Genomic DNA, 27,146 nt, shown 5'->3' on the forward strand with positions numbered 1-27,146 from the left:
AAGAATATAACTACTATAATACTACCCCTATGTACAAGAATATAACTACTATAATACTACCCCTATGTACAAGAATATAACTACTATAATACTGCCCATATGTACAAGAATATAACTACTATAATACTACCCCTATGTACAAGAATATAACTACTATAATACTACCCCATGTACAGGAATATAACTACTATAATACTACCCCTATGTACAAGAATATAACTACTATTATACTGCTCCTATGTGCAAGAATATAACTACTATAATACTGCCCCTATGTACAAGAATATAACTACTATAATACTACCCCTATGTACAAGAATATAACTACTATAATACTACCCCTATGTACAAGAATATAACTACTATAATACTGCCCCTATGTACAAGAATATAACTACTATAATACTGCCCATATGTACAAGAATATAACTACTATAATACTACCCCTATGTACAAGAATATAACTACTATAATACTACCCCTATGTACAAGAATATAACTACTATAATACTGCTCCTATGTGCAAGAATATAACTACTATAATACTGCTCCTATGTACAAGAATATAACTACTATAATACTGCTCCTATGTACAAGAATATAACTACTATAATACTACCCCTATGTACAAGAATATAACTACTATGACACTGCCCCTATGTGCAAGAATATAACTACTATAATACTGCCCCTATGTACAAGAATGTAACTACTATAATACTGCCCCTATTTACAAAAATATAACTATTATACTGCCATTTCTGTAGAATCTATTGATATTGAATAGGTCGGAGATCCTTCCCATCTCTCGGTATTGCGTTTACGATATATATTCTTAGCTGGCTGACAGTATTCTTCCATTTGTAGAGTTGATTTGCCGCCACTATGGGGATTAAGACAGCATTACCGCACTATGAGCTCGGCTTCTACGCTCTGGTCCTGGGCTTCGCTCTCGCTTACTCTATGAATGGCATCTTTGAAGCCTCTCGAGGTATGGCGTGTTTTTTTTTTATTAATGTGACTATATTGGGGGAGATTATTATATATGAGGCTGATTGTTATTTATGTTGTTTTATTCTTTTTCAGATAACATGAATCGGAAATCATTCAAAGAGAATGTGAAATCTGGCTGGTATTACTTTGGGAGAAAAATGGTGAGAGAAAGCAATGATTGAGGCCGGCAGCAATAATAACAGCGCCACCTCGTGGCCTTTTAAGCTACTACAAGTCCTTTATGCAAGTTAACCCATAACTATAATGGCGGCCATTGCTCCGATCACCCAGCTTTCCCCACCTCCTGAATGATCAATTTCTGTAGACATCTCAGAAACTAGGAAGATAATGGCAGATAATTCCCTTTATTTCCATACGAGCAGCAGTTTGACATCTTCTGATTGTTGCAGGACGTCGCAGACTTTGAGTGGGTCATGTGGTTGACGACTTTCAGAAGTTACATCATTTTTACGCTTGCCGGACACGTCATTTTCGCCAAGGTCTTCTCTCCTAATCCCTCAGGTGGGTTTCTTCATGTGACGTACTTGCAGATGATAAGGGACCCCCACAATCAGTATGAAGCATCACCGTAATGGGGTCCTCGTAGAATATTGAACCCATATATACACCTGCCCACAAGTACAAGCGCAGCCTCAGAATTACAGCACAAGAGCCTCCATTGTATACCCGATACTGAGCTCCACATCCCCCTTCACTTCTCACAGCGTTATGGTCACAGGCTGCCACTAGGGGGAGCTCACTGCATACAGGGGAGCATGTAACGACTTATGCAGCAGCTCCCCCTAGTGGCAGCTACCAGAAACTGTTATTGGAAACTTACCTGCTCCCCTAGCATTTTGGGGAGACACCCATACATTGCAGGAATGTAGATACAGATAAATGTAGAATATATTAATCAATAAATGTATCAAGACTATAAGAAATCATTACACCCTGCAGGAATGAATCAGTCTCCCACAGGATCAGTGCACTGCTCTCCTGAAAACCTCTGTGCTGCTGAAGCTTCTGCTCCTGCCATTACTTAAGTAGCAATCTGTGACCTTCTACATGATACATGCAGCCACTTCAGAAATACTCTGTGCTGCTGGGGGGGATCCTGATCCGACCGCTACATACAGTTGTGCTCAAAAGTTTACATACCCCGGCAGATTTTTTGCTTTCTTGGCCTGTTTTCAGACAATATGAATGATAACACCAAAACTTTTCCTCCACTCATGGTTAGTTGTTGGGTGAAGCCATTTATTGTCAGACTACTGTGTTTTCACTTTTTAAATCATAATGACAACCCAAACATCCAAATGACCCTGATCATAAGTTCACATACCCCATTTCTTAATACCGTGTATTGCCCCCCTCTAACATCAATGACAGCTTGAAGTCTTTTATGGTAATTGATGATGAGGTTCTTTATTTTCTCAGATGGTAAAGCTGCCCACTCTTCTTGGCATAAAGCCTCCGGTTCCTGTAAATTCCTGGGCTGTCTAGCATGAACTGCGCGCTGAGATCTCCCCAGAGTGGCTCAATGATACTGAGGTCAGGAGACTGAGATGGCCACTCCAGAACCTTCACTTTATTCTGCTGTAGCCAATGACAGGTCGACTTGGCCTTGTTTACGTGTTTACGATCGTTGTCATGGTGGAATGTCCAAGTACGTCCCATGTGCAGCTTCTGGGCTGATGAGTGCAAACTTGCCTCCAGTATTTGCTGATAACTTTGACCAAGTTTCCTGTGCCTTTGTAGCTCACACATCCCCAAAACATCAGCGATCCACCTCCATGCTTTACAGTAGGAATGGTGTTCCTTTCTTCACAGACCTTGTTGACCTCTCTCCAAATGTAACGTTTATGGTTGTGGCCAAAAAGTTAAATTTTGATCTCATCCCTCCAAATTTCCTTCATGGAGTCCAGTATTTCAGGTGAGGTTATTTGTGGGTTTTTCTTTGCATCCCGAACAATTTTCCTGGCAGTTGTGGACGACATTTTTGTTGGTCTACCTGACCGTGGTTTTGTTTTTACAGAGCTCCTGATTTTCCATTTGTTAATCACAGTGTGAACGCTGCTGTCTGGCATTATCAACTCCTTGGATATCTTTTTGTATCCCTTTCCTGTTTTATACACTTCAACTACCTTTTCCCGTAGATCCGTTCACAATTCTTTTGCTTTCCCCATGACTCACAATCCAGAAACATCAGTGGCTGGATGAAAGATGCAAGAGTCTGTCTGGATCCCAGAAACTCACTCCGCTTTTATGCACACACACTGATTACAAGCAAACAGGTCACAGGTGAGGAAGTTACCTTGAGTAGCGATTGACATCCATTTTTTTTGTCAACTTCTGTGCATGTTATCAGGCCACAATCACCAGGATGTGTGAACTTTTGATCAGGGTCATTTGGATGTTTTATGTTGTCATTATCATTTATAAAGAGAAAACACAGTAGTTTGACCATAAATGGCTTCACCCAACCACTAACCATGAGTGGAGGAAACGTTTTGGTGTTATCATTCATATTCTCCGAAAAAAGGCCAAGAAAGCAAAAATTCTGCCGGGGTATGTAAACTTTTGTGCACAACTGTAATGTTAAGTCTGTGAGATCCTATAAGTTTACAATCTCCTGTTCTCAAATACTCTGTGCTGCTGGAGGAGACCCTTCTTCTACCTCTATTTAGTGTTTCATCTGTGACCCCCCACAAAATTAACACACTCCTCTCCTGAAATACTCGGTACTGTCATGGGGTCCCCTGCTCCTTACGTCTCCTCACACCCTGCCAGTACCCCTGCAGTCCTGTGCTCACTACACCATATTTCTCTCCTGAAATCCTCTGTGCTGCTGTTTCAGCTTGTCTCCTCTGGTCCTGCCTCCTCACAGCACAGGTCCTGGGTTTACATGCCCTATGGGATGCTGACCGTCCTGACCATCATGGGCAGTAACTACCTGATGCTGATCCTGTCGCACTGCCTCCTCCTCTACACCGTGTCGCTGGTGAAACAGAAGTGGCTCTGCTTCATCGCCGGTCTGTGCAGCCTCGCATCCTTCAAACTGGAACCTTTCATCTCTTGGCAAGTATGTTTTCTGAGCTACAGGAGCTGCCATGACTAAATCACAGGCCTGCTGGGGACTACAAATCCCAGTATACCCCATCAGCCAGGATCAGGGGTTCCACTGCTGAGGCAGATGGAGAACTTCAGGTTCAAAGGGGTCTTACCATTTCTGGGGTATGCAATACATAAAGGTGAGGGTCTTTTCTCTGCATAGACAAAAAGTTATATACTGACTCCCTGCAGCCAACACTAGGGGGAGCTGTATACATGTGAGTGCTGCAGTTGTTTCACCACTAGAGGGAGCTGTATACAGGTGAGTACTATAGCCAGAACAATTCAGTAAGGGTCAAAAGAACCAGATAAAATACCAGGACATGGACATATCGAAATATACTTTTATTATTGTGCGTGACAATGGTTACAAATGTGAGTGCTGCAGTTGTATTACCACTAGGGGGAGCTGTATACATGTGAGTACTGCAGTTGTATTACCACTAGGGGGAGTTGTATACATGTGAGTGCTGCAGGTGTATTACCACTAGGGGGAGCTGTATACATGTGAATACTACAGTTGTATCACCACTAGAGGGAGCTGTATACATGTGAGTGCTGCAGTTGTATTACCACTAGAGGGAGCTGTATACAGTTAGGTCCATATATATTTGGACAGAGACAACATTTTTCCAATTTTGGTTATAGACATTACCACAATGAATTTTAAACAAAACAATTCAGATGCAGTTGAAGTTCAGACTTTCAGCTTTCATTTGAGGGTATCCACATTAAAATTGGATGAAGGGTTTAGGAGTTTCAGCTCCTTAACATGTGCCACCCTGTTTTTAAAGGGACCAAAAGTAATTGGACAGATTCAATAATTTTAAATAAAATGTTCATTTTTAGTGCTTGGTTGAAAACCCTTTGTTGGCAATGACTGCCTGAAGCCTTGAACTCATGGACATCACCAGACGCTGTGTTTCCTCCTCATGGACATCACCAGACGCTGTGTTTCCTCCTTTTTGATGCTCGGCCAGGCCTTCACTGTGGTGGTTTTCAGTTGCTGGTTGTTTGTGGGCCTTTCTGTCTGAAGTTTAGTCTTTAACAAGTAAAATGCTGCTCAATTGGGTTGAGATCAGGTGACTGACTTGGCCATTCAAGAATATTCCACTTCTTTGCTTTAATAAACTCCTGGGTTGCTTTGGCTTCATGTTTTGGGTCATTGTCCATCTGTAGTATGAAACGACGACCAATCAGTTTGGCTGCATTTGGCTGGATCTGAGCACACAGTATGGCGGCTCTGAAGACCTCAGACATCATTCGGCTGCTTCTGTCCTGTGTCACATCATCAATAAACACTAGTGACCCAGTGCCACCGGCAGCCATGCACGCCCAAGCCATCACACTGCCTCCGCCGTGTTTTACAGATGATGTGGTATGCTTTGGATCATGAGCTGTACCACGCCTTCACCATACTTTTCTCTTTCCATCATTCTGGTAGAGGTTGATCTTGGTTTCATCTGTCCAAAGAATGTTATTCCAGAACTGTGCTGGCTTTTTTAGATGTTTTTTAGCCTTTTTATTCTTGATGCTTATGAGTGGCTTGCACCGTGCAGTGAACCCTCTGTAGTTACTTTCATGCAGTCTTCTCTTTATGGTAGATTTGGATATTGATACGCCGACCTCCTGGAGAGTGCTGGTCACTTGGTTGGCTGTTGTGAAGTTTCTCTTCACCATGGAGATTATTCTGCGATCATCCACCACTGTTGTCTTCCGTGGGCGCCCAGGTCTTTTTGCATTGATGAGTTCACCAGTGCTTTCTTTCTTTCTCAGGATGCACCAAACTGTACATTTTGCCACTCCTAATATTGTAGCAATTTCTCGGATGGGTTTTTTCTGTTTTCGCAGCTTAAGGATGGCTTGTTTCACTTGCATGGAGAGCTCCTTTGACCGCATGTTTACTTCACAGCAAAACCTTCCAAATGCAGCACCACACCTCAAATCACCTCCAGGCCTTTTATCTGCTTAATTGAGAATGACATAACGAAGGGATTGCCCACACCTGTCCATGAAATAGCCTTGGAGTCAATTGTCCAATTACTTTTGGTCCCTTTAAAAACAGGGTGGCACATGTTAAGGAGCTGAAACTCCTAAACCCTTCATCCAATTTTAATGTGGATACCCTCAAATGAAAGCTGAAAGTCTGAACTTCAACTGCATCTGAATTGTTTTGTTTAAAATTCATTGTGGTAATGTCTATAACCAAAATTGGAAAAATGTTGTCTCTGTCCAAATATATATGGACCTAACTGTACATGTGAGTGCTGCAGGTGTATTACCACTAGAGGGAGCTGTATACATGTGAGTGCTGCAGGTGTATTACCACTAGGGGGGGCTGTATACATGTGAGTGCTGCAGGTGTATTACCACTAGGGGGAGCTGTATACATGTGAGTACTGCAGTTGTATCACCACTAGAGGGAGCTGTATACATGTGAGTGCTGCAGGTGTATCACCACTAGAGGGAGCTGTATACATGTGAGTACTGCAGTTGTATTACCACTAGGGGGAGCTGTATACATGTGAGTGCTGCAGTTGTATCACCACTAGGGGGAGCTGTATACATGTGAGTGCTGCAGTTGTATTACCACTAGGGGGAGCTGTATACATGTGAGTGCTGCAGTTGTATCACCACTAGAGGGAGCTGTATACATGTGAGTGCTGCAGTTGTATCACCACTAGAGGGAGCTGTATACATGTGAGTGCTGCAGTTGTATCACCACTAGAGGGAGCTGTATACATGTGAGTACTGCAGTTGTATTACCACTAGGGGGAGCTGTATACATGTGAGTACTGCAGTTGTATCACCACTAGAGGGAGCTGTATACATGTGAGTACTGCAGTTGTATTACCACTAGGGGGAGCTGTATACATGTGAGTGCTGCAGTTGTATTACCACTAGAGGAGCTGTATACATGTGAGTACTGCAGTTGTATTACCACTAGGGGGAGCTGTATACATGTGAGTACTGCAGTTGTATTACCACTAGAGGGAGCTGTATACATGTGAGTGCTGCAGTTGTATCACCACTAGAGGGAGCTGTATACATGTGAGTGCTGCAGGTGTATTACCACTAGGGGGAGCTGTATACATGTGAGTACTGCAGTTGTATTACCACTAGAGGGAGCTGTATACATGTGAGTACTGCAGTTGTATCACCACTAGAGGGAGCTGTATACATGTGAGTACTGCAGTTGTATCACCACTAGGGGGAGCTGTATACATGTGAGTACTGCAGTTGTATTACCACTAGAGGGAGCTGTATACATGTGAGTACTGCAGTTGTATCACCACTAGAGGGAGCTGTATACATGTGAGTACTGCAGTTGTATCACCACTAGAGGGAGCTGTATACATGTGAGTGCTGCAGGTGTATTACCACTAGGGGGAGCTGTATACATGTGAGTGCTGCAGGTGTATTACCACTAGAGGGAGCTGTATACATGTGAGTGCTGCAGTTGTATTACCACTAGGGGGAGCTGTATACATGTGAGTGCTGCAGTTGTATTACCACTAGGGGGAGCTGTATACATGTGAATACTGCAGTTGTATTACCACTAGGGGGAGCTGTATACATGTGAGCACTGCAGTTGTATTACCACTAGGGGGAGCTGTATACATGTGAGTGCTGCAGTTGTATTACCACTAGAGGGAGCTGTATACATGTGAGTGCTGCAGTTGTATCACCACTAGGGGGAGCTGTATACATGTGAGTGATGCAGTTGTATCACCACTAGGGGGAGCTGTATACATGTGAGTACTGCAGTTGTATTACCACTAGGGGGAGCTGTATACATGTGAGTGCTGCAGTTGTATTACCACTAGAGGGAGCTGTATACATGTGAGTGCTGCAGTTGTATCACCACTAGGGGGAGCTGTATACATGTGAGTACTGCAGTTGTATTACCACTAGGGGGAGCTGTATACATGTGAGTGCTGCAGTTGTATTACCACTAGGGGGAGCTGTATACATGTGAGTACTGCAGTTGTATTACCACTAGGGGGAGTTGTATACATGTGAGTGCTGCAGTTGTATTACCACTAGGGGGAGCTGTATACATGTGAGTGCTGCAGGTGTATTACCACTAGGGGGAGCTGTATACATTTGAGTACTGCAGATGTATCACCACTAGAGGGAGCTGTATACATGTGAGTACTGCAGTTGTATTACCACTAGGGGGAGCTGTATACATGTGAGTGCTGCAGTTGTATTACCACTAGGGGGAGCTGTATACATGTGAGTGCTGCAGTTGTATCACCACTAGGGGGAGCTGTATACATGTGAGTGATGCAGTTGTATCACCACTAGGGGGAGCTGTATACATGTGAGTACTGCAGTTGTATTACCACTAGGGGGAGCTGTATACATGTGAGTGCTGCAGTTGTATTACCACTAGAGGGAGCTGTATACATGTGAGTGCTGCAGTTGTATCACCACTAGGGGGAGCTGTATACATGTGAGTGCTGCAGTTGTATTACCACTAGGGGGAGCTGTATACATGTGAGTGCTGCAGTTGTATCACCACTAGGGGGAGCTGTATACATGTGAGTGCTGCAGTTGTATCACCACTAGGGGGAGCTGTATACATGTGAGTGCTGCAGTTGTATTACCACTAGGGGGAGCTGTATACATGTGAGTGCTGCAGTTGTATTACCACTAGGGGGAGCTGTATACATGTGAGTGCTGCAGTTGTATTACCACTAGGGGGAGCTGTATACATGTGAGTGCTGCAGTTGTATTACCACTAGGGGGAGCTGTATACATGTGAGTGCTGCAGTTGTATTACCACTAGGGGGAGCTGTATACATGTGAGTACTGCAGTTGTATTACCACTAGAGGGAGCTGTATACATGTGAGTACTGCAGTTGTGTTACCACTAGGGGGAGCTGTATACATGTGAGCATTGCAGTTGTATCACCACTAGGGGGAGCTGTATACATGTGAGTGCTGCAGTTGTATTACCACTAGGGGGAGCTGTATACATGTGAGTGCTGCAGTTGTATTACCACTAGGGGGAGCTGTATGCATGTGAGTACTGCAGTTGTATTACCACTAGGGGGAGCTGTATACATGTGTGTACTGCAGTTGTATCACCACTAGGGGGAGCTGTATACATGTGAGTACTGCAGTTGTATTACCACTAGAGGGAGCTGTATACATGTGAGTACTGCAGTTGTATTACCACTAGAGGGAGCTGTATACATGTGTGTACTGCAGTTGTATCACCACTAGGGGGAGCTGTATACATGTGAATGCTGCAGTTGTATCACCACTAGAGGGAGCTGTATACATGTGAGTACTGCAGTTGTATTACCACTAGAGGAGCTGTATACATGTGAGTACTGCAGTTGTATTACCACTAGGGGGAGCTGTATACATGTGAGTGCTGCAGTTGTATCACCACTAGGGGGAGCTGTATACATGTGAGTGCTGCAGTTGTATTACCACTAGAGGGAGCTGTATACATGTGAGTACTGCAGTTGTATCACCACTAGGGGGAGCTGTATACATGTGAGTACTGCAGTTGTATTACCACTAGGGGGAGCTGTATACATTTGAGCGCTGCAGTTGTATTACCACTAGGGGGAGCTGTATACATGTGAGTACTGCAGTTGTATTACCACTAGGGGGAGCTGTATACATGTGAGTACTGCAGGTGTATTACCACTAGAGGGAGCTGTATACATGTGAGTACTGCAGTTGTATCACCACTAGAGGGAGCTGTATACATGTGAGTACTGCAGTTGTATTACCACTAGAGGAGCTGTATACATGTGAGTACTGCAGTTGTATTACCACTAGGGGGAGCTGTATACATGTGAGTGCTGCAGTTGTATCACCACTAGGGGGAGCTGTATACATGTGAGTGCTGCAGTTGTATTACCACTAGGGGGAGGTGTATACATGTGAGTACTGCAGTTGTATCACCACTAGAGGGAGCTGTATACATGTGAGTACTGCAGTTGTATTACCACTAGAGGGAGCTGTATACATGTGAGTACTGCAGTTGTATCACCACTAGAGGGAGCTGTATACATGTGAGTACTGCAGTTGTATTACCACTAGAGGGAGCTGTATACATGTGAGTGCTGCAGTTGTATCACCACTAGGGGGAGCTGTATACATGTGAGTGCTGCAGTTGTATTACCACTAGGGGGAGCTGTATACATGTGAGTGCTGCAGTTGTATTACCACTAGAGGGAGCTGTATACATGTGAGTACTGCAGTTGTATTACCACTAGGGGGAGCTGTATACATGTGAGTACTGCAGGTGTATTACCACTAGAGGGAGCTGTATACATGTGAGTACTGCAGTTGTATCACCACTAGAGGGAGCTGTATACATGTGAGTACTGCAGTTGTATTACCACTAGAGGAGCTGTATACATGTGAGTACTGCAGTTGTATTACCACTAGGGGGAGCTGTATACATGTGAGTGCTGCAGTTGTATCACCACTAGGGGGAGCTGTATACATGTGAGTGCTGCAGTTGTATTACCACTAGGGGGAGGTGTATACATGTGAGTACTGCAGTTGTATCACCACTAGAGGGAGCTGTATACATGTGAGTACTGCAGTTGTATTACCACTAGAGGGAGCTGTATACATGTGAGTACTGCAGTTGTATCACCACTAGAGGGAGCTGTATACATGTGAGTACTGCAGTTGTATTACCACTAGAGGGAGCTGTATACATGTGAGTGCTGCAGTTGTATCACCACTAGGGGGAGCTGTATACATGTGAGTACTGCAGTTGTATCACCACTAGAGGGAGCTGTATACATGTGAGTACTGCAGTTGTATCACCACTAGAGGGAGCTGTATACATGTGAGTATTGCAGTTGTATTACCACTAGAGAGAGCTGTATACATGTGAGTACTGCAGTTGTATCACCACTAGAGAGAGCTGTATACATGTGAGTACTGCAGTTGTATCACCACTAGGGGGAGCTGTATACATGTGAGTCCTGCAGTTGTATTACCACTAGAGGGAGCTGTATACATGTGAGTGCTGCAGTTGTATCACCACTAGAGGGAGCTGTATACATGTGAGTACTGCAGTTGTATTACCACTAGAGGGAGCTGTATACATGTGAGTGCTGCAGTTGTATTACCACTAGGGGGAGGTGTATACATGTGAGTACTGCAGTTGTATCACCACTAGGGGGAGCTGTATACATGTGAGTGCTGCAGTTGTATTACCACTAGGGGGAGGTGTATACATGTGAGTGCTGCAGTTTTATTACCACTAGGGGGAGCTGTATACATGTGAGTGCTGCAGTTGTATTACCACAAGGGGGAGCTGTATACATGTGAGTGCTGCAGTTGTATTACCACTAGGGGGAGGTGTATACATGTGAGTGCTGCAGTTGTATTACCACTAGGGGGAGGTGTATACATGTGAGTGCTGCAGTTGTATTACCACTAGGGGGAGGTGTATACATGTGAGTGCTGCAGTTTTATTACCACTAGGGGGAGCTGTATACATGTGAGTGCTGCAGTTGTATTACCACTAGGGGGAGCTGTATACATGTGAGTGCTGCAGTTGTATTACCACTAGGGGGAGGTGTATACATGTGAGTGCTGCAGTTGTATTACCACTAGGGGGAGGTGTATACATGTGAGTGCTGCAGTTTTATTACCACTAGGGGGAGCTGTATACATATGAGTACTGCAGTTGTATCACCACTAGAGGGAGCTGTATACATGTGAGTACTGCAGTTGTATCACCACTAGGGGGAGCTGTATACATGTGAGTCCTGCAGTTGTATTACCACTAGAGGGAGCTGTATACATGTGAGTCCTGCAGTTGTATTACCACTAGGGGGAGCTGTATACATGTGAGTGCTGCAGTTGTATTACCACTAGAGGGAGCTGTATACATGTGAGTGCTGCAGTTGTATCACCACTAGAGGGAGCTGTATACATGTGAGTACTGCAGTTGTATTACCACTAGGGGGAGCTGTATACATGTGAGTACTGCAGTTGTATTACCACTAGGGGGAGCTGTATACATGTGAGTGCTGCAGTTGTATCACCACTAGAGGGAGCTGTATACATGTGAGTACTGCAGTTGTATTACCACTAGGGGGAGCTGTATACATGTGAGTACTGCAGTTGTATTACCACTAGAGGGAGCTGTATACATGTGAGTACTGCAGTTGTATCACCACTAGAGGGAGCTGTATACATGTGAGTACTGCAGTTGTATCACCACTAGGGGGAGCTGTATACATGTGAGTACTGCAGTTGTATTACCACTAGGGGGAGCTGTATACATGTGAGTGCTGCAGTTGTATCACCACTAGAGGGAGCTGTATACATGTGAGTACTGCAGTTGTATTACCATTAGAGGGAGCTGTATACATGTGAGTACTGCAGTTGTATTACCACTAGGGGGAGCTGTATACATGTGAGTGCTGCAGTTGTATCACCACTAGGGGGAGCTGTATACATGTGAGTGCTGCAGTTGTATCACCACTAGGGGGAGCTGTATACATGTGAGTACTGCAGTTGTATCACCACTAGGGGGAGCTGTATACATGTGAGTGCTGCAGTTGTATCACCACTAGGGGGAGCTGTATACATGTGAGTACTGCAGTTGTATCACCACTAGGGGGAGCTGTATACATGTGAGTGCTGCAGTTGTATCACCACTAGAGGGAGCTGTATACATGTGAGTACTGCAGTTGTATCACCACTAGAGGGAGCTGTATACATGTGAGTACTGCAGTTGTATCACCACTAGGGGGAGCTGTATACATGTGAGTACTGCAGTTGTATCACCACTAGGGGGAGCTGTATACATGTGAGAACTGCAGTTGTATTACCACTAGAGGGAGCTGTATACATGTGAGTACTGCAGTTGTATCACCACTAGAGGGAGCTGTATACATGTGAGTACTGCAGTTGTATCACCACTAGGGGGAGCTGTATACATGTGAGTACTGCAGTTGTATTACCACTAGGGGGAGCTGTATACATGTGAGTACTGCAGTTGTATTACCACTAGGGGGAGCTGTATACATGTGAGTACTGCAGTTGTATCACCACTAGAGGGAGCTGTATACATGTGAGTACTGCAGTTGTATCACCACTAGAGGGAGCTGTATACATGTGAGTGCTGCAGTTGTATTATCACTAGAGGGAGCTGTATACATGTGAGTGCTGCAGTTGTATCACCACTAGGGGGAGCTGTATACATGTGAGTACTGCAGTTGTATCACCACTAGAGGGAGCTGTATACATGTGAGTACTGCAGTTGTATCACCACTAGGGGGAGCTGTATACATGTGAGTGCTGCAGTTGTATTACCACTAGAGGGAGCTGTATACATGTGAGTGCTGCAGTTGTATCACCACTAGGGGGAGCTGTATACATGTGAGTACTGCAGTTGTATTACCACTAGGGGGAGGTGTATACATGTGAGTACTGCAGTTGTATCACCACTAGGGGGAGCTGTATACATGTGAGTGCTGCAGTTGTATTACCACTAGAGGGAGCTGTATACATGTGAGTGCTGCAGTTGTATTACCACTAGGGGGAGGTGTATACATGTGAGTACTGCAGTTGTATCACCACTAGAGGGAGCTGTATACATGTGAGTACTGCAGTTGTATTACTACTAGGGGGAGGTGTATACATGTGAGTGCTGCAGTTGTATCACCACTAGGGGGAGCTGTATACATGTGAGTACTGCAGTTGTATTACCACTAGGGGGAGCTGTATACATGTGAGTGCTGCAGTTGTATCACCACTAGAGGGAGCTGTATACATGTGAGTACTGCAGTTGTATTACCACTAGGGGGAGGTGTATACATGTGAGTGCTGCAGTTGTATCACCACTAGGGGGAGCTGTATACATGTGAGTACTGCAGTTGTATCACCACTAGAGGGAGCTGTATTACATGTGAGTCCTGCAGTTGTATCACCACTAGGGGGAGATGTATACATGTGAGTACTGCAGTTGTATTACCACTAGAGGGAGCTGTATACATGTGAGTACTGCAGTTGTATTACCACTAGGGGGAGCTGTATACATGTGAGTACAGCAGTTGTATTACCACTAGAGGGAGCTGTATACATGTGAGTGCTGCAGTTGTATTACCACTAGAGGGAGCTGTATACATGTGAGTACTGCAGTTGTATTACCACTAGGAGGAGCTGTATACATGTGAGTACTGCAGTTGTATTACCACTAGGGGGAGCTGTATACATGTGAGTACTGCAGTTGTATTACCACTAGGAGGAGCTGTATACATGTGAGTACTGCAGTTGTATTACCACTAGGGGGAGCTGTATACATGTGAGTGCTGCAGTTGTATTACCACTAGGGGGAGGTGTATACATGTGAGTACTGCAGTTGTATTACCACTAGGGGGAGCTGTATACATGTGAGTACTGCAGTTGTATTACCACTAGGGGGAGCTGTATACATGTGAGTACTGCAGTTGTATTACCACTAGGGGGAGGTGTATACATGTGAGTACTGCAGTTGTATTACCACTAGGGGGAGCTGTATACATGTGAGTACTGCAGTTGTATTACCACTAGGGGGAGCTGTATACATGTGAGTACTGCAGTTGTATTACCACTAGGGGGAGCTGTATACATGTGAGTACTGCAGTTGTATCACCACTAGAGGGAGCTGTATACATGTGAGTGCTGCAGTTGTATCACCACTAGGGGGAGATGTATACATGTGAGTACTGCAGTTGTATTACCACTAGAGGGAGCTGTATACATGTGAGTACTGCAGTTGTATTACCACTAGGGGGAGCTGTATACATGTGAGTACTGCAGTTGTATTACCACTAGAGGGAGCTGTATACATGTGAGTACTGCAGTTGTATCACCACTAGGGGGAGCTGTATACATGTGAGTACTGCAGTTGTATTACCACTAGGGGGAGCTGTATACATGTGAGTACTGCAGTTGTATTACCACTAGAGGGAGCTGTATACATGTGAGTACTGCAGTTGTATTACCACTAGGAGGAGCTGTATACATGTGAGTACTGCAGTTGTATTACCACTAGGGGGAGCTGTATACATGTGAGTGCTGCAGTTGTATTACCACTAGGGGGAGGTGTATACATGTGAGTAATGCAGTTGTATTACCACTAGGGGGAGCTGTATACATGTGAGTACTGCAGTTGTATTACCACTAGGGGGAGCTGTATACATGTGAGTACTGCAGTTGTATTACCACTAGGGGGAGGTGTATACATGTGAGTACTGCAGTTGTATTACCACTAGAGGGAGCTGTATACATGTGAGTACTGCAGTTGTATCACCACTAGGGGGAGCTGTATACATGTGAGTACTGCAGTTGTATCACCACTAGAGGGAGCTGTATACATGTGAGTGCTGCAGTTGTATCACCACTAGGGGGAGGTGTATACATGTGAGTACTGCAGTTGTATCACCACTAGAGGGAGCTGTATACATGTGAGTGCTGCAGTTGTATCACCACTAGAGGGAGCTGTATACATGTGAGTACTGCAGTTGTATCACCACTAGGGGGAGCTGTATACATGTGAGTACTGCAGTTGTATCACCACTAGGGGGAGGTGTATACATGTGAGTACTGCAGTTGTATTACCACTAGAGGGAGCTGTATACATGTGAGTACTGCAGTTGTATTACCACTAGAGGGAGCTGTATACATGTGAGTACTGCAGTTGTATTACCACTAGGGGGAGCTGTATACATGTGAGTACTGCAGTTGTATTACCACTAGGGAGAGCTGTATACATGTGTGTACTGCAGTTGTATCACCACTAGGGGGAGGTGTATACATGTGAGTACTGCAGTTGTATCACCACTAGAGGGAGCTGTATACATGTGAGTACTGCAGTTGTATCACCACTAGGGGGAGCTGTATACATGTGAGTACTGCAGTTGTATCACCACTAGAGAGAGCTGTATACGTTGTATTACTACTAGAGGGAGCTGTATACATGTGAGCGCTGCAGTTGTATTACCACTAGAGGGAGCTGTATACATGTGAGTGCTGCAGTTGTATTACCACTAGGGGGAGCTGTATACATGTGAGTACTGCAGTTGTATTACCACTAGAGGGAGCTGTATACATTTGAGCGCTGCAGTTGTATCACCACTAGAGGGAGCTGTATACATGTGAGTACTGCAGTTGTATCACCACTAGAGGGAGCTGTATACATGTGAGTACTGCAGTTGTATCACCACTAGGGGGAGCTGTATACATGTGAGTACTGCAGTTGTATCACCACTAGAGAGAGCTGTATACGTTGTATTACTACTAGAGGGAGCTGTATACATGTGAGCGCTGCAGTTGTATTACCACTAGAGGGAGCTGTATACATGTGAGTGCTGCAGTTGTATTACCACTAGGGGGAGCTGTATACATGTGAGTACTGCAGTTGTATTACCACTAGAGGGAGCTGTATACATGTGAGTGCTGCAGTTGTATCACCACTAGGGGGAGCTGTATACATGTGAGTGCTGCAGTTGTATTACCACTAGGGGGAGCTGTATACATGTGAGTACTGCAGTTGTATTACCACTAGGGGGAGCTGTATACATGTGAGTACTGCAGATGTATTACCACTAGGGGGAGCTGTATACATGTGAGTACTGCAGATGTATTACCACTAGAGGGAGCTGTATACATGTGAGTACTGCAGTTGTATTACCACTAGGGGGAGCTGTATACATGTGAGTGCTGCAGTTATATTACCACTAGGGGGAGCTGTATACATGTGAGTACTGCAGTTGTATTACCACTAGTGGGAGCTGTATACATGTGAGTACTGCAGTTGTATTACCACTAGGGGGAGCTGTATACATGTGAGTGCTGCAGTTGTATTACCACTAGGGGGAGCTGTATACATGTGAGTACTGCAGTTGTATTACCACGAGGGGGAGCTGTATACATGTGAGTGCTGCAGTTGTAGTACCACTAGGGGGAGCTGTATACATGTGAATACTGCAGTTGTATTACCACTAGGGGGAGCTGTATACATGTGAGTACTGCAGTTGTATTACCACTAGAGGAGCTGTATACATGTGAGTACTGCAGTTGTATTACCACTAGGGGGAGCTGTATACATGTGAGTACTGCAGTTGTATTACCACTAGAGGGAGCTGTATACATTTGAGCGCTGCAGTTGTATTACCACTAGAGGGAGCTGTATACATGTGAGTGCTGCAGTTGTATCACCACTAGGGGGAGCTGTATACATGTGAGTGCTGCAGTTGTATTACCACTAGGGGGAGCTGTATACATGTGAGTACTGCAGTTGTATTACCACTAGAGGGAGCTGTATACATGTGAGTACTGCAGTTGTATTATCACTAGGGGGAGCTGTATACATGTGAGTGCTGCAGTTGTGTCACCACTAGAGGGAGCTGTATACATGTGAGTGCTGCAGTTGTATTACCACTAGGGGGAGCTGTATACATGTGAGTACTGCAGTTGTATCACCACTAGGGGGAGCTGTATACATGTGAGTGCTGCAGTTGTATTACCACTAGGGGGAGCTGTATACATGTGAGTACTGCAGTTGTATTACCACTAGGGGGAGCTGTATACATGTGAGTGCTGCAGTTGTATTACCACTAGGGGGAGCTGTATACATGTGAGTACTGCAGTTGTATTAGCACTAGTGGGAGCTGTATACATGTGAGTACTGCAGTTGTATTACCACTAGGGGGAGCTGTATACATGTGAGTGCTGCAGTTGTATTACCACTAGGGGGAGCTGTATACATGTGAGTGCTGCAGTTGTATTACCACTAGGGGGAGCTGTATACATGTGAGTACTGCAGTTGTATCACCACTAGGGGGAGCTGTATACATGTGAGTACTGCAGTTGTATTACCACTAGGGGGAGCTGTATACATGTGAGTACTGCAGTTGTATTACCACGAGGGAGAGCTGTATACATGTGAGTACTGCAGTTGTATCACCACTAGGGGGAGCTGTATACATGTGAGTGCTGCAGTTGTATTACCACTAGGGGGAGCTGTATACATGTGAGTGCTGCAGTTGTATTACCACTAGGGGGAGCTGTATACATGTGAGTACTGCAGTTGTATTACCACTAGGGGGAGCTGTATACATGTGAGTACTGCAGTTGTATCACCACTAGAGGGAGCTGTATACATGTGAGTGCTGCAGTTGTATCACCACTAGAGGGAGCTGTATACATGTGAGTACTGCAGTTGTATTACCACTAGGGGGAGCTGTATACATGTGAGTACTGCAGTTGTATTACCACTAGGGGGAGCTGTATACATGTGAGTACTGCAGTTGTATTACCACTAGGGGGAGCTGTATACATGTGAGTACTGCAGTTGTATTACCACTAGGGGGAGCTGTATATATGTGAGTACTGCAGTTGTATCACCACTAGAGGGAGCTGTATACATGTGAGTGCTGCAGTTGTATCACCACTAGAGGGAGCTGTATACATGTGAGTACTGCAGTTGTATTACCACTAGGGGGAGCTGTATACATGTGAGTACTGCAGTTGTATTACCACTAGGGGGAGCTGTATACATGTGAGTACTGCAGTTGTATTACCACTAGGGGGAGCTGTATACATGTGAGTACTGCAGTTGTATTACCACGAGGGGGAGCTGTATACATGTGAGTGCTGCAGTTGTAGTACCACTAGGGGGAGCTGTATACATGTGAATACTGCAGTTGTATTACCACTAGGGGGAGATGTATACATGTGAGTGCTGCAGTTGTATTTAGCATTACTTTATACATGGTAACATTCAGCTAAAGGATGATGTTATGCTGGGATTGGTAGTACATTGTGACTTCTGCTCCATGTAGGAGCACATGAAGCCGTTTATCAGTGTTGCCATTAGCCGTGGGTGCTGTATGAGATACCGATCTCGCTATCCTCCCCACAACCCATATAGCAGGATACTCAGCCTCTTCTTGTAGCAAGTATCCACAGGTGTATAACGCCATATCCCCTGAATTGGGGCCTATACTCATACATTTTGCCCCATGTGAGAATGAAAGTTTTCCAGTAACATGTCAGTGAACTGCAGTAACAAAGTCTTGTGGAAATAGTGAAAGAAAAGTTTATAAGGAGTCAACTGATACATGGTCAGAAATCCCCTATATATTCATAAAATTCCAGTTATATTCAGCCACCACTAGGGGGCGCACATCATGTGTTTTTTCTCTTCCTTACAGTTTCTTCTTCTGCTACACAATATTTGTTTCATTATTTTATACACGTTGAGCGATTGTTGGGATCACTCGCCGTATTTCTGTATTCCGTATATTTCTTACACACTTTATATTTTCATGCAATGTTTTTATATTCGGGAGATTTTCCGTTTACGTCTGTATGTACTTTTTTGTATTTTTCATCACCATCTATTATCAATTTTGGCTTGTTCACATTACATGCGCCTTGCTTGGCTTATGCTATGTGCAGTATACATATATTTGTATATGCCCTTTTATTCGGTCTATTTTGCATTTATATGTTTACGTCTTTTATGTTTTTATTTCACATTTTCACAGAGGATTTTAGTTCTGTTTTGTGGCTTTGCTATTACTTTTTTGTATTTCACATTCCGTCCTCGTTATTACCCTCGGCTATTATATTATCGTCTCTTTACTGTCTATTCTGTGACAGCTTATTCTGATACACATCAATTATCGATCTTTATTACAATGCTCTTGCAAATTAAGAGATAATTTTATAACCTGTTTTCTTCCACTATTTTTGTGGCCCTCTCCATTATATGGGATGGTATATTTTATTTCCTAATCTACCCTTCCCATTAATGGTTTGTGATGTCTCACCCTCATTTACATGATTGATTTTTTTCTCGTAGTGTTTCCACCGATCTCATTTCATCACTTTTATTTCTTTTGCACTGTGTCATATTTTCATCTCTTATTTATTCTATTTTTTATTAGGTTCACCCTCATTTCTCATTCCTACCTTATTTCATCCTTTCCTATACTCGCCTCCTCTCATCTTTACATTATACTTGGAGTACAAATCATAGTCAGCATCAAGTTTCCACTTCTCACCATGACTGGTCCTGCACGCATGCACCGCCTGTGTCCTGGCTGTCGAGCCGTCTTCTGTATCTCATGTGTTGAGCACGTCGGGTCACCTGCACCACCGGATCACATGACGCTGGAGCCGACTGACTTCTAGGTTCCTCCTGACGACGGACAAGTCTCCTTGACCTCAGTCTCCTCCTATTGACTTACCTTTTTAATGCCTCCGGCTCCAGTATGACACCATGCCCTGATGAAGGTCTTTATTGGAACGCGCGTCGGGGTGGGCGCCATACTTGTCTCTCCTAGACAACCACATAATCATCCTACTTGACTTGACTGTTTGGTGTTGTCTATATCTTTTCTTTCATGCAGTGTATTTTTACTATAGTGCTGTATCCTCTGCATAGTGTTTGTACACTTGGGTATATCTGAGCATGCTATGCCCGGTCATCTGCATTTATTCTTCTATTCTTATTTGCTTAGGTAATATCCTGTAACCCCTATGGCCCTCTGTCTTTTTTGTTTACTGATTCATATGCAGCCGTTTTTGGTGGAATCATGACCCACTTGAGCATTTTCCCCTCTTTTTACGTATGTGTGTGTGTTTATATTTATATATATATATATATATATATATATATATATATATATATATATACATATACTGTATATACATACATACCGATATGGTTTCTGTATATATACACTTTATATACAGCTGTGTGACAAAGTGTTTGCCCCATTCCATGTAAATATTAGATAAAGATAACACAAGTCATCACAAAATGCAGTTTATAAATGAAGGTCTTTTGTCATGGTTCCCAATGGCAGGGGAACGTCAGAAACATAAAAATAACAAACGAGCTCTCGGGTGATGGAACCTCGAGCTGATCGTGAGCTAAATCTACCACACAACTAATAGTAGCCAGGGAGCATGCCTACGAATTCCTAGATGCCACGCGCCAGCCGGAGAACTAACTACGCCTGGTAGAGGAAGGAACAGACCTGGCTTACCTCTAGAGAAATTCCCCAAAGATGATAGCAGCCCCCCACATATATTAACGGTGAGTTCAGAGGAAAAGACATACACAGTATGAAAGTAGATTTAGCAAAGAGAGGTCCACTTACTAGATAGCAGAAGGATACCAAAGAGGACTTCACGGTCAACTGAAAACCCTTTCAAATAACCATCCTGAAATTACTTTAAAACTCCTGTGTCAACTCATGACACAGGAGTGGCAATTTCAGCCCACAAGAGCTTCCAGCAACAGAAAATGACAAAACTGTAAACTGGACAAAAATACAAAACGAAAAGGACTAAGTGTCCACTTAGCTGATCAGCAGACTAGTAGCAGGAACATGCAACCAAAAGGCTCAGGTTACAATGATGACCAGCAAGGAAATGACTGGAGAGCAAGGCTAAATAGGAAACTCCCGAACACTGATGGGAGCAGGTGAACTGAGACAGAAAAGCACACACAAGTCACCAGTACCAACAGCAACCACCAGGGGAGCCCAAAAAGCGGATTCACAACAGTACCCCCCCCTTAAGGAGGGGGCACCGAACCCTCACAAGAACCGCCAGGGCGATCTGGATGAGCCCTATGAAAGGCACGAACCAAATCCGAGGCATGAACATCAGAGGCAGTTACCCAAGAATTATCTTCCTGACCATAGCCCTTCCATTTAACCAGATACTGAAGTCTACGTCTGGAAATACGGGAGTCCAAGATCTTCTCTACAACGTACTCCAATTCACCCTCCACCAGCACAGGAGCAGGAGGTTCAGTAGAAGGAACCACCGGTACCTCATATCTCCGCAACAACGACCGATGGAACACATTATGGATAGCGAAAGATGCCGGGAGGTCCAAACGAAAGGACACAGGGTTAAGCATCTCCAAAATCCTATAAGGACCGATGAAATTTTTGGCAGTATATCTCAGCTTCATCTTGCCCTTGAGATAGGGCTATCAAAGCTTTTTCAGCTTGAATCTCCAAATTAGGTTCCTCATAAAGCAACCCTAAAGCCAGAAAAAACGCATCCACATTGAGCAACGCAGGATCCCCTGGTGTCAATGAAAATGCCCAATTTTGAGGGTCACCTTGCAGCAAAGAGATTACAATCTTAACCTGCTGGACAGGATCTCCAGAGGAATGAGGTCTGAGAGAAAGGAATAATTTACAATTATATTTGAAATTCAGAAACCGAGATCTATCTCCGGAAAACACCTCTGGTGTAGGAACTTTAGGTTCAGAAATAGGAGTATGTATAACAAAAGTTTGTAAATTTTGAACCTTAGTAGCCAGATTATTTAGACCTGCAGCCAAACTCTGAGGGTCCATCTTTAAACAGGTGAGATCAGAGCCATTCAAGGATTAGAAGGAGAGAAAGGCAAAGGCTGTAATTAGAGCTGAAATACAACTGATCCAACTATGGAGCAAGCATAGGAAAAAAAAAAAAATCTACAGACTTCTTTTTTCTCTCCTTTCTTCTGCCAATAACTTTAACAGTGGCCGGTCATACTGTCATGGTTCCCAATGGCAGGGGAACGTCAGAAACATAAAAATAACAAACGAGCTCTCGGGTGATGGAACCTCGAGCTGACCGTGAGCTAAATCTACCACACAACTAATAGTAGCCAGGGAGCATGCCTACGAATTCCTAGATGCCACGCGCCAGCCGGAGAACTAACTACGCCTGGTAGAGGAAGGAACAGACCTGGCTTACCTCTAGAGAAATTCCCCAAAGATGATAGCAGCCCCCCACATATATTAACGGTGAGTTCAGAGGAAAAGACATACACAGTATGAAAGTAGATTTAGCAAAGAGAGGTCCACTTACTAGATAGCAGAAGGATACCAAAGAGGACTTCACGGTCAACTGAAAACCCTTTCAAATAACCATCCTGAAATTACTTTAAAACTCCTGTGTCAACTCATGACACAGGAGTGGCAATTTCAGCCCACAAGAGCTTCCAGCAACAGAAAATGACAAAACTGTAAACTGGACAAAAATACAAAACGAAAAGGACTAAGTGTCCACTTAGCTGATCAGCAGACTAGTAGCAGGAACATGCAACCGAAAGGCTCAGGTTACAATGATGACCGGCAAGGAAATGACTGGAGAGCAAGGCTAAATAGGAAACTCCCGAACACTGATGGGAGCAGGTGAACTGAGACAGAAAAGCACACACAAGTCACCAGTACCAACAGCAACCACCAGGGGAGCCCAAAAAGCGGATTCACAACAGTCTTTATTATTAAGGGAAAAAGAAATCCAAACCTACAGGGCCCTGTGTGGAAGGCTGGGTAAGGCCAGGATCACACATACGTGAGATACGGCCGAGTCTCGCAGGTGAAAACCCTCCTCTGGCGCTGGCACTTGGGAGCAGAGCGTGCAGCTCCATGTGTTGCTGTGCGGCCGCACGCTCCGCTCCGGAGTGTTGGGGCCAGAGCTGGGTTTTCACCTGCGAGACTCGGCCGTATCTCGCGTATGTGTTATCCCGGCCTGATACTTATGAGTGTGACTCGAGACACTCGCGTGAGTCACTCGCATCAATACACGGCACTGCCGCTGGCACTTGGGCTGGAAATACATGCAGCCTCATACTCCAGTCCCGAGTGCCGGCGGCAGTGCCGGGTATTGATGTGAGAGACTTGGACGAGTTTCTCAGGTCACACTCGCAAGTGTGACCCCGGCCGAAAAGTGATTGCCCCTAAACCCAATAAGTGGTCGGACCTTAGCAGCAACAACTGCAATGAAGCGTCTGAGATAACTGGCGATGAGGCTTTTACCTAATCAGCATCTACCTGATGCCCTCTGTATAATCTTAGAGTTCCCATTTGTGCTCTCTTATGTTCTCTGGCACACACCTGTTCCCTGTGGTCTTTTTGGGAGGTGAATATAGTTGTTATATATCTTTGTATATACGGATACACGTGAGTAATTGTTTTTATAATGTGGGCGCTGTCTTCTGCAGTGCCGCGGCCCGACCATTGTTATCGAGGGTTTTTTTACTTTTGAGCTCCTTTCCTCTGACTCCTTCTATAACCTAATGTTCGGTTTTTCTTCTTAGAGCGTTTATTTATTTTTGGACTCTTCTTTTGTAAACTGCTCCGGTCTCTCATATGTGAGGTCGTCTTCTCCCAACAGCAATTGTAAGATCTCTCCACAGGGGATCAGTGGGATATAGATCCGGACTCATTGCTGCCACTTCAGAACTCTCTACCGCTTTGTTTCCATCCCTTTCTGGGGGCTTCTTGACGTATGTTTGGGGTCATTGTTCTACTGGAACCTATGACGCAAACCCAGCTTTCTGACACTGAGCACTACATTGTCACCTAAAATCCTTTGGTAATCTTCCGATTTCATTATGCAAGAGGCAGCAAAATAACCACAAAACATCAGTGGACCTCCACCATATTTCACTGTAGGTACTGTGTTCTTTTCTTTTTAGGTCTCATTCCATTTTTGGTAAACAATAGAATGATGTGCTTTACCAAAAAGCTCTATCTTGGTCTCATCTGTTCACAAGACGCTTTCCCGGAAGGATTTTACCTTACTCACATGCATTTTGGCAAACTGCAGTCTATCCTTTTTATTTCTCTGTGTCAGCAGTGGGGTCCTACTGGGTCTCCTGCCGTAGCGTTTCATGCAGATAGTTTGCACTGACACTGATGCACCCTGAGCCTGCAGGACACCTTGAATTTCTTTGAAGCTTGATTGGGGGCGGCTTATCCACCATCCAGACTATCCTGCGTTGCAACCATTCATCAATTTTTCTCTGTCGTCCATGTCTAGGGAGATTATCTGCAGTGCCATGAGTTGTAAACTTCTTGATTATGTTGCACACAGTGGACAAAGGAACATCAAGATCTTTGGAGATGAACTTGTAACCTTCAGATTGTTGATCTTTTTCAACACTTTTGCTTCTCAAGTCCTCAGACCGTTCTCTTCTCTTTCTGTTCTCCATGCTTACTGTGGCACACACAGACACACAATGCAAAGATTGAGTTAACTTCTCCCCATTTTATCTGGTTTCAGGTGTGATTTTAATTTTGCCCTCACCTGTTACTTGCCACAGGTTACTGTGAACAAGCATCACAAACAGGAAACAAAGTTGTTTATCCATAACTTTTGAAAGGTGCCAACAATTTTGTCCAGCCCATTTTTTTTTGTGAAATTATGTCCAATTTGCCTTTTTTCTATGTTTGTTTATTATTGCTCCAATACACACAAAGGAAATTAACAGGTATATAACAAAACATGTGTAATTAAAATAATTTTCTGGGAGAAATACTTTTTCTGGAACATTTCAAGGGTGCCAACACTTTCTGCCATGGCTGTATGATCAGTCTGCAGTGAGCTCCCTCTAGTGGTGGCTGTAGGCTTTTATTTTTATCATTTACCTCTACGTGTAAGCAGAGGATTTGGGGCTCTGTATCATGGAGCTACACACACTATAAAATAATTTGAGATGTTTTTTATTTTTTTCAGAACAGAATTTTGATCGACTTGGTTTTAGACAAATCTAAATTACATTTAACTGCAGAAATAAAAAAATGTTTAATGTTTTTTAAAAAAATGTATTAGAAGTCAGTTGAGTAAATTATTTGCAATGCCCAATGTCTTGTCCTGCTGCTACCACTAGGGGACACTGTGATATCGCTGTATGCAGACATTGACCTGTATAGGAGCTGCCCCCTAGTGGTGTTAGCAGGTAATTGTAATGGTAATTGCCCTTTCATTGCAGAACATTGCTGACTGTCTCCGGTCGGTGACCAATTGCACTTTTCTGTTTTCTACAGAACGGCTTTGTTTCCGGGACCTTCACTCTACAAGAAATCCTCTTTTTTGGGGGCAGCGGCTTCTCCATCCTGCGCTGCATGAGCTTCGCCCTGGAGACCTGCAACAAGAAGGAGGGATTTTACACCCCCATCCAACTCCTCAAGTATAACTTCTACCTTCCTTTCTTCTTTTTCGGCCCAGTTATGACCTTTGACAAATTTCGTGAGCAGGTGAGATGAGGTGGTAAATAAAAAACACTATATACATGTGTACAGGGTCATGCAAAAGTATTTGCCCCCTTTTGAATTTTTTCCAGTTTTGACTCTTAAAGGGGATAAAACACACTTGGCATTAGAGAGGGGGTCCAAAGCCAACAGGCTCCATATTAAATCGCCTCCCCTAATACCCGTCTGTTTAAGACGACGACTGCACCATATTACGGGGGCAAATACTTTTTCCCTTCCCTATAAATAGAATTTTAATTTGTGTTTTTGCCTTATGTGGTTGGGCTGCAAACAAATATCCAGGCGCTGTCTATCATTCCGAGCTCGCCAGTAATTTCACTTGACTTCCCCTTTAAGAAGTGGGACTTTTAAAGGGGCAGGTGCTGAATTTTTTTTTTATTCGATTTCCTGGAATGACGCATCCTGATCAATTCTGGTCACTATATAATTCAGAGATGCTTCACATACACTGAAATTCCTCTAATCCGGCATCCAATAATCCGGAATTTATGATCTGTACTTTCTGCCATTGCAGGTGAGCAGCAAGAGCACGGCCCGTAAGGACGACGAGATGAGGAGCATCCGCGTGCAGGCCGTGGTCCACGTGCTGATCATCCTCCTCGTGGACGTCTTCTTCCACTTCCTCTACATTCTCTCCATACCGTCAGACCTAAGGATGGTGAAGAAACTTTCAGATTGGTCCCTGGGTGAGGCAACTTCTTTTTTTTTCAGGATTTTTTGTATCAATGCTCATTGTAACACATTAGTATACAAGTATCCCGAGCGGCCGATCACCAGATCTCCCCGGATTCAGGAAAAGGTGAAATCCATCTCTGTGGATGTAAACTCTGGTGACTGATGGCCGCTCTTCTCACCGTTAATCCTGAATCTTTTTATCGCTGCAGATCCCTGTAGATTTGAGCCAGGAAAAAGTCAAAACTTTCCTAATCTTAAGAAAAGTTTAAGAAACTTACTTACAAGCACTAAGAC

At 44.1% G+C, this 27,146-nt stretch overlaps 1 long non-coding RNA gene and 1 pseudogene across 2 annotated transcripts in view; both read left to right on the top strand.

The window, feature by feature from the left end:
• Positions 1–961: 961 nt before the first annotated feature.
• LOC143781413 (uncharacterized) lies at positions 962–1,515 on the top strand. Its single transcript, XR_013216700.1, has 3 exons — positions 962–991; positions 1,087–1,154; positions 1,404–1,515. It is a non-coding gene; the product is annotated as an uncharacterized LOC143781413 (long non-coding RNA).
• Positions 1,516–3,891: 2,376 nt separating this feature from the next.
• Positions 3,892–27,146, top strand: part of LOC143781411 (protein-cysteine N-palmitoyltransferase HHAT-like protein) — a 61,559-nt pseudogene continuing 38,304 nt past the window's right edge. The window contains exons 1-3 of the transcript XR_013216699.1: positions 3,892–4,078; positions 25,953–26,162; positions 26,692–26,863. The product of XR_013216699.1 is annotated as a protein-cysteine N-palmitoyltransferase HHAT-like protein (transcript). The remainder of the gene's footprint in view (positions 4,079–25,952; positions 26,163–26,691; positions 26,864–27,146) is intronic.

This window comes from Ranitomeya variabilis, chromosome 6, assembly GCF_051348905.1.
Source record: "Ranitomeya variabilis isolate aRanVar5 chromosome 6, aRanVar5.hap1, whole genome shotgun sequence".
NCBI lineage: Eukaryota > Metazoa > Chordata > Amphibia > Anura > Dendrobatidae > Ranitomeya > Ranitomeya variabilis.